Below are 9,571 nucleotides of genomic sequence, written 5' to 3' on the forward strand. Positions count from 1 at the left end.
GGTTGGCCTTCCTGACTGCATCCCCACCCTGCCGGCCCATGTTCATCTTGGCATCAATGATGACTCCGAGATCCTTTTCTGCCTCTGTACTGACAAGAAGGGAGTTCCCCAGCCTGTAGGTGTGGTGCCGGTTTTTCCTCCCCAGGTGCATCACTTTGCACTTGTCGGTGTTGAATCCCATCCTATTCTCATCCGCCCACCCTTGTATCCTGTCTAGGTCTGATTGTAGCCTATTCCTCCCTTCTAGCATGCTCACTTCCCCCCACATCTTAGTGTCATCAGCAAATTTGAACAGGGTGCTTTTTACCCCCTTGTCCAAGTCGCTGATGAAGATGTTGAACAGTGCAGGCCCGAGGACCGAGCCCTGAGGAACCCCACTGCCCACATCCCTCCAGGTTGAACAATGTGAACAATGAAACCATATCACACCTTTCAAAAACTAGGAAATTCAAAAAGTGATTTAAAAATGTTATGTGTTTGTGCACTCACATACATACACATATGCTCGGTCTTTGTTCAGTTAGTCTAACAGCTTCTTAATACCAGGAGTTAACTACAGATACATGGAGTTAATCAGAAATAGCTCTGAATTATTTTTACATATGAAGTATAAGAAACAAACTTACATAACTTATGACCACTATATACTACTGCTGCTTTAGACTTGGTCTTCTAGGGAGCATGGCTTGGATTTCTGGATTTAAAAGGGGGTCTAAAAGCTTAGGATGCCCAAATCCTATTGAATTTCTGAGCAGTCTACATTCCCAAAAAAGTAATTTTAAAGGCTTCTAAAACTTTTCTAGGTTTGAAAATATAGAATTTAGCATCCATAAGATGGCTTTAGCCCAGACTCAGTGTCAATCAATGACTGATTTAGCACTAGTCACCAATATTTCTTTAATACACCTAGAAAGGGAAACATCCATAGTAGATGTGACAAGAATGTTTATCATGAAAAGAAACTCAAAGAGGTACCTATATAACCTCTGGGGAAATAAACCCTTATTTGCAGTAGAGGCAATGTGAAAAGCTTTCAGTGGCATTTAGATCTAACATGACTGATTTACTTTATCAAAAAATGTTTCTCAAGTGTTATAACTGTACAAGTAGCTGTACTGTACAGAGAATGATCTTCTAATTCTTTTTCAACTGGGTTAAGTTTTCCTTTTAGCAGTATGTCGGATACATAATTTTTCAATACCGTTATAGAAAAGCTAGTTTCACAAGATATCTTTAGGTTACTAAGTGCTTCTGTAGGAACCTAAATACAACAGTTAGGTGTCACTACAATTCAGAAAACCCCTGCTTGAACCTGTGCACACCTAAAGATCCTTGGGAACAAAGTTTCTTCAGGTAACCCCAGACACTTAAGGGTTTGTCAACATCCTGACAGTCTCATGCTCAGGCCAAGACAGCTCAAGCATTTCCCACCCACTTGCTTCCGCTCTCATGCCATAAAGACATCCCATTGTCAACCCTTGTGGCCAAGCCCTCTAAAGACTGAGTCTCCGGAGCAACTATATAGAAATGACCTGGAGCAACTGGATTTCCATGAATAGAGCATGCGTGCAGAAACACATTGATCATGCACAGTTGGCTGGGGTGCAGTCACGTTCTATATTTTTGCTGCAAGGCATGCATACAACAGCCTAAATCTTGACAGTACTCAACTGTTAAATGCCTTTCTTAAATGTAAGCTTCAACTGAGGCTTTCACAAAGGAGGAATTTCTCTATTTTTCTCATTTGGGAGTCATGACAAGGCAGGGGTGCTCAGGGCATGCCACAAAATACTGCTGCTAAAGGCTTTTACCCTTTCATTGAGGGCTAGGCTAAGGGCCTTTGTGCACAAGACACTTACTACATGTTAAATCTGTGAGCTATTACGTAGTATTAAAGTTTTAATGTGTTCTGAGCAGCACATGGCAATGCTTACTACAATCTCTAACATGCACAGTTTGTGCTTTGCCCCTAGACGGCCCATTAGCAGGTATCCCAGAATGCTTTGCTAGTGTGCCTTTTTTGCACGTTTCTGACAGCGGCCAAAAAGATGTCGTGGAAACTGACAGTTTAACCAGATTCAAAAAGGGATTGGGCAAATTATTGGAGGATAGGTGCAGTAGTAGCTATTGAACATAGGAGTTAGGAGTACAGCCTCAGTATTTCCTATCCCTTAACTGCTGGAGGCTACAAGTGGTAGAGAAACAGGGAAAAAAACCTTGGTCATACTCTGATCTTTTCAGCATTCACTCTCTGCCACTGTCTGACACAGGATACCAGGCAAAAAGTACTTATGGTCTTATATTCTTATGAAAACAGCTGAGCGCAGATTGCCTGACCATCTCACTGAGGATGTAAATTCCAGTCCTTCCTTGCCTAGACACAATCCATCCTTGGCTGACTGTCCCCACTGGGATCAGATTTCCAGTGGTTTCATAGATTTCATAGACGTTTGGGCTGGAAGGGACCTTGGGAGATTATTGAGTCCATCCCCCTGCCCTAGGGGCAGGAAGTCAGCTGGGGTCAAAGGTTCCCAGCAAGATAAATATCCGAAAGTCTCTTAAAGGAGTCTAGAGTAGGTGCTTGTACCACCTCTGGTGGAAGTCTGTTCCAGGCCTTGGGGGTTCGGACAGCAAAGAAATTCTTCCTTATGTCCAGCCTGAAATGGTCATGGAGGTGATGAGTGGTGGAACTACTGTAATCCATACACATTACACTTAGACTGGTCTAAGTGAACATAGATCAATCTAAACCTGTAATTGCACAGAACTTTGGTACACATAAACTAGTCAAGCAATGGTGCAAGCAAACCTGTTTTGAGATACACTCAGCTCAGATAAATTTAAGTTAGATATATGCATTCAACTTCTGTACTGTTTCCCTATTGATTAAAGTTAGACCACTGTTCTCTGGCACCCCAGCCTGCTTTGTGGCCCTCCTACCTTTCCCTTCCCTCTCAAGGAGGCACACTAACATTTGGCCTGCACATGGCTGCTCCAGCCAAATGTCCAGAAAGCCCCACCTCAGGCTGTCCCAGTGCTAAGGAAGCACAGCCCCTATCTCCAGCCCTGCCTCCTGCCTCCAGCCATCTTCCATCTGCAGGCAGGCAGCAGGGGGAAGGAAGGCATCCATGTCCCCTGCACAAGCCCTAAGATCTGGGCAACTGAGTCCCTAAGCCATCCCTTACACCCCATCACAAAGCACCCCTATGATGTACATGCAGACCCCAACACTGAACTCAGGAGAACCCCTGTTCACAGGTACAGCACTGAAGACTCCAGTCCTGGAACCCACACACCCAGCCAATGACCCCCATGTCCTCATGCTCAGGAACAGCCCCATGGACCCTGATCCTCGCACCCACACACCACATCTCAGAGGTCAGACTTTGGTATAGACACACTCCACAACAGGAGCTGGTGTGGGCAGCTTGCCTCTGTTGGGTCATGGTAGTAAAGTGCATAATATTAGCACTGAACCAGCACAGAGGTGACCCTATGACCTCTGAGGCTCAGCCACTGCCAGTAGGTACCCAGGTCATGCACAACAGAGTTTTTTGGCCTGAAGCTACAGGGTCCCAGAGTACTAGGGCAAGAAGAGAAGGGATGGGTACTGAGCATAAAAGCCAGGGTAAGAAAATGGAAGTCTCTGGAAACTCCAGGAGCAGGTGGGGCAGGGCTAGCTGCCTTGGCTTTGCATTTAGAGAACAGTGTAATTTTAAAACCAGGGTATGGGGCATTGCCAGAATCATGGGGCATCTGGTGGAAGCCCTTGGAAAGTTTGGGGTCATGGGGCAGCCTAGCTAGTGGAGCCTTTGTCACTCTGGAGCAGGGGCCACACCCAGTTGGATTGAAATGGAGAGCCATGTACAGGAACTTGCACCTACATGCATCCACCTTTCCTTCCATCCATCCATTCTTCCATCCATCAATCCATCCATGATACCAAGACCATGTGGGCACCTCTGCAGAGCATAGAAGAACCTGTCCTGTCCCCTCCCACTACCCACATTATCACACAACTGGGACTACAGGGAGATGAGGGACTTCATTGTGATCTGAGGTGAGGAGGAGACCCAGCACCAGCTGCACAAAGGGCACCACAATAGGGATTGAGTGCAGTGCAGAGCCAAGACTAGAAGGATGAAGATCCAATACAAGCATGTGCCTGATGCCAACAAAACATCGAGGGCCAAAAGGCAGAGCATGCCCTTCTATGAGGATCTGTCCTGCTTACTCACCATGGACCAGGGCCAACACCACCCTGCACATGTATGGCACCCCCTAGGGAGGAAAGGACTCTGGCAGGGACCCCACCGCAGGAGGACCTTGGGATGATGGGAAAACTGGATGTCCAAAAGTAGGTCACCAGGGCACAAGGTCTACTGATGTTTATGGCCCCTGAGGACTCCAGTCCATCAGCACTTGTTCCCAGATATTCATAAGGTCTGGAAGCAGAGTTGCATGTGTGGCTGGACCTGATCTCCCTTGACATTTTCTCAGGTATTGCTGAGAGCACAAAGGATGGCACACCAGAGCAGGGGGAAAAGCTCAGACACAACAGATTTTACAACCTCAGACCTGGAGCCTGAGCTCATGCCCTCCACCTTGCAGAAGACCCTCACCTTGGTCCTCAAGCATGCAGACTGAAGCCAAAAATGTAGTCCCTGGGACACCATTCCTGAAACAGCTGCCATAGATGTTCCACTCCCACTCCTCTGAAGTATACTCACTGCCCTCTTTCCAGAAGCACAGAGTGCACTCCAGTTCCTTGACTACCAGTGGAGTGGCCTCTGCTGCAGCACAACCCACAACACCTATGGTGAGCCCTCCCCCCTGTTCTGGTGAAGACTCTGGCACTGATCAAGGATGCTGTTCTTCCTGGGACAGTATGGTACTACCCTACTCTATTCAGCCATGATGGGAACCCAGACACTGGGGGAAACATAAAGCCCCTGTGGGGAGGGAGATAAGGGAAGCAGGTAAGCCATGCGCATAGCCAGCAAGCCAGGCAGGTGATGCCCCACACAATGATGCCCCACCAGACCAAAGCCTTCTGTGCATGCCTATTTCCATAAGGCATTCACTGAACACAATTCATGGGTTTTTCCCCTTTAACTCCCCCTAGCCCTTGGGGGACCAATGGCCACTACAGACCACCCCCATGTTCACAGCCCTTTCCTAGGCCATGATGGCCAAGAAGCCCAGAAGTGGAAGACCAAATGCATGGATAGAGAGGGTGAGGGTGGGGTGGTAAATAACCCTACACTGACTGCTCAAAACTTAGGGACCCAGGCTGCTAATTGCTCAAGAGGTTTGTCTTTAAGCAGACCAATCACACCCTCCTTTCTCTTCCCTCCCGTCCTGGATCACAGCTGAGGTGACAAGCAGCCCATCTCCCATTAATTCACCTCCCTGCCCTATCTTTCAGGGTCATGCTCAGCTACTGGAAGAAACTGATCTAACTTGAACTTTCCCAGCTTCCCAGAGCACTGGCACTGAAATACCACCCCCTCTTCCACCCCCTCCATCCCTCTTTGCCCCTCCTTTGCCCCAGCTTGAACCAATGAAAAGGTACTAAACCAGTTTATTGGGCTCTGCAGTGTAAAAAACAGGTACAAGTGCCAGCATTCTGCACCATGCCTTGGTTGGCAGCTCTGTGGGCCCAGGTGGCAGAGACAGCATTGAGGTCAGGGACAGGGGATAACATACAGCTATCTATTAAAACCACTGGAGTTGCAGTAGGAACAATAAAAATCCCCCATGCCAAATAACCCCTCTCCTTGCTTCCTTCCCAGTCCAAGAAAGGCATAGATATGATGGCAGGAGTCCTGCATGGGACCATTATGTCAACTGATCCAGTCTTTCTGCCAGGGTGACTCCTGAGTCATACACCTGGAGAGGCTTGTATGTGACACTCTAGTACTCTTGACATTCCCCAGCCCCCACCCAGTCTGATGCCTGGGGAAAGTCCATGGGTGCCAGGTGACTCTGAGTCTCATGGCACAAGCAGTTACTGTACTGATTCTTTAAGCATCCCCACCCCCATCCCCACCTCTCCCTCTCCCCCTATCCCCTCCCAGTATATTCAAAGAAGTAAAATGGTTTTGAAAATCCAAGGGCAGCTCACAGCAGGACTCTTTTTAGGCAGCTGGGGTGTGAGGAACATCTCTCAGAGTCAGACCATGGGTTCAGCAGTGCATCAATAGTTGCAACAATCACAAACTCATCCATGGGTGCTCATCATAGTGAAGCCACAGGTAGCTTGCAAGAATAACTTTATGTTGAACAGCAACCTGGGCTTTCGCCTGCATGCCTTCAATGCAGACAACCCCAACCAGCTGTTGAACACTTCCTAGGGCACACACAGCTGATTCCTTGTGCCAGGAGCTATAGAAGTGTCATGGGGAGAAACTGCAGAAGTGGAGGAGAGACATCTTCAGGCTGAGGAATGCCTACACCTTGGGTGCCGAGGTGCAGAAATGGGAGGTTAGATGGCCAACTGCTGTTTTGAAGAGGCAACCCACACCTCTGCAGAGCAGACTGAGTCACAGCACTAGAAGAGAGAGTTCATGGACAGGGTCCTGTGTCTATTTGCAGCCACTTATGACACCCACAGAGAGCTCATACCCTGCAGGCCAGGAGTGGTGGGAAAGACTGCTTCCCAGCCCCTGACAGCATGCCATGCCCCACTCCAAGGAGTCTTCCCAGGGATGACAGGAACAGAGGTCCCATGAGAGGGACCCTTGGATGTTGTGCAAAGGATAATTGTTCCCAGTGCATCTTGATGGGGAGCTAGAGAAGTGGGAGGTAGACCTGCAGCAACAAGAGACCTGGTGACCTGTGATCCATGGAAGCAGAAAGACTTCTGGCAGGACCCATTCCAAAGGGTGGCAGTGGGTGAGGAGGGGGAACCAGGGTGCCTGGTGCCCAAGGCTAGGGCTGTCCATGAGCTAATCTGTGCCTCCCCCACCCCCAACCCTGGTGATCATCCCATGTATGCAGGCCCCTAAAGTGGTTCCAGGAGAGTCCCAACAAGGTGCAGGAGCACTCAGAAGCAGGAGGAAAGTGCAGCACACCAGCCTGCTAGGACAGGCTTTCAGTGGGACAGCAGTTGGCATCAGAGGCCACCTGCCCCAACTCATCCACCTACTGGGTGGGTGTTCTATAGGGGAGCTTTCTCACTTCTCATGACCCCTCTCTTAGATTTAGGTCCTACTGTGAGGGAATTTCCCAGCCATAGTGAGGTTGGGCAGCGGTGGACCCCAGGCATGACCAAGTGTCAAGGGGTTGGGGTCCCTACAGAGAGTGCCTAGATCCCCTCTGGCAGTGGGGAGAGGGGCTGGGTGTCCAACAAGAGAGTACCAGGAGTCCATGGCTCCTGCTGTGGCACTACCTCCTACGTCGCAGCCACCTTTCCTCCCAGTCCTACAGCTGCCTCCCCACTGTAGCCACATCCTGCGCCTCCTTCTTCCCCTGCTCCTGCCCCTGTCCTGTAGCCATCTCAGGTGGACTGTGGGTCTGGGACCACCCACCTGTTCGGTTCCTACATGGAGAAGTGACAAGCAGGGTGAGAAGCAGGACATGCCACAGCTCCTGGGTTTGCATGCTTGGGCACGGGTGGTGAGGTGTCATGGCAGGGTGCAGGCAGGCCAGGACATGGAAGCATGTGCAATTCATGAGGGAGGGCATTTGCTCTAGGGATTTTCTGTAAGCCTAAGGGTGGGGAATGGGGGAGAATCCACAGTGAGGTGGTGAGAGGTTGGAGGCATTGTTGCCTGCACTCAGAAGCATGGTGGGAGATGTGTAGCAGCACCCCCCCGCCCCATTTGTGGGCCTTAGCCAGATCAGTCTCTAACCCTCAGGCAAATTTGTATACTGTTCACTCCCAATCTAAATTAGGCCATTTGCAGAACACCAAAAACATAAATTGATTCCTCTTTTTCCAGCATTTTAAATGTCCATATGTGGCCTAGAACCACCCAGGTCTGCTGAGTCAGGCCACAGTATTGCAAACTGTTGGGCTTTTATCATAGATTACATGATATTTGGTATTGTTTCATAAATTCATAACACTTGAGAGCTGGGTAAAAATCTCAGCTTCCCTCTCAGCTCCCTCCCAAAAGGGAGAAAAGAAATTCTAGCCCTTGCAGAAAGAATCTTGAAAATGTGACTCTGAGACGCTCAGAAACATGAAGAAAATTAAGAGAATCTAGGATATATTATTCTGTAAAATGTTCATGATTTTAAGGTAATCTTATGGTAGTTTGCAGGCTTGACACATAATTTTTAAATGCCAGGGGTTGGCATCAGTAGGCTTGGGACTTGACTTGAGATAGCAATAAGGGCCTTACTTTATTTAAATGTGTTCTTTTAAACTATTGAAAGAAAAACATATCAAACAAATCAGAAATATGCAAGATAGCTTCAAAATGTGTGGAGCCTGTCAAGGTTCATATTTTCAAGATTTTCTTTCAGGGCTAGAAAAAAATTGTTTGTTTTAAAAAAATGTTTGTTTTTATGAGATTGTCACATAATTTCAGGAGCTGTGGCACAAAGGGAAATATATATATATATACCTTCCCAGTGTCAAAATTGCCAGGAATGTATCATCAGCTTCTCACATTCTCCATTTCTCCAAGGAGCTTATCTTTTCAGAATGAGCCAATGTTTCTTTGTCTGAAAATATAGGACAATGAGAATAAAGTAAAATATTTTAAGTACAATTAAGTAATGCAAAGGGCTCCTAGGGGATGGAATAGCATTCCATTTGATTTTTTATAATAGTTTCCCAATGGCAAGAACTAATTGCTCCATAAATCAACTACTATTGTAATACCTGCATAAGCTGGCTAAAATATGGCAGGGAAATCTACCTAATTGTGCATTAAAAATGTTTCTTTCTAGTGATGTCATTATCAAGACACCTTTGTTATGTTTGTTTAAACTTTTATTTTATCCTAGAAATGACTGCAAGAGATAAAACTCACAGGCTTTTTGCTATCTAACAAGTAGAAATACAGACATCATGATTCATGAAAGAAATCCTACCTCATGGAAAGTGACAGTAACACTCTCACTGATTGGCATTTCACCCTATATATTGTCTAACCAAATCAGTAGTATATGATGCTATGCAGTCCTTAAAACATACCTAGAAACCTTAAATTGCCCGCTGATAGTTTGCAGGTATCTATGAGTCTGGCTTCTCAATCTTCCAATAAAATCTGAGATACTGTCTTTTGTGTGGATTTATTTAAAATTATACCTGTGTGTTCTGATATGAAAGGACTTCCTTTCTTAGAATGTAATTTTCCTTGAAAATGGAAATCCCCTTCTGACCAAACTTCAGATTGTACTCAGTGGAACTACTAGTCTAAGCAGTCACTCCATTTTATTTATCTGCAGGATCATTTCATTATCCATCATTATTTGACTTGTATTTTCCTACAAGCAATACAATTGCCCTGTCTTTCCTGTTCCAGGATGCTGTGACTTTATATTGCCTACACACACACACACACACACACACACACACACACACACACCCCACACACACACACACACACACACA

Source organism: Gavialis gangeticus, unplaced genomic scaffold (assembly GCF_001723915.1).
Source record: "Gavialis gangeticus isolate Ggan-Ray unplaced genomic scaffold, GavGan_comp1, whole genome shotgun sequence".
Taxonomy (NCBI): Eukaryota; Metazoa; Chordata; order Crocodylia; family Gavialidae; genus Gavialis; species Gavialis gangeticus.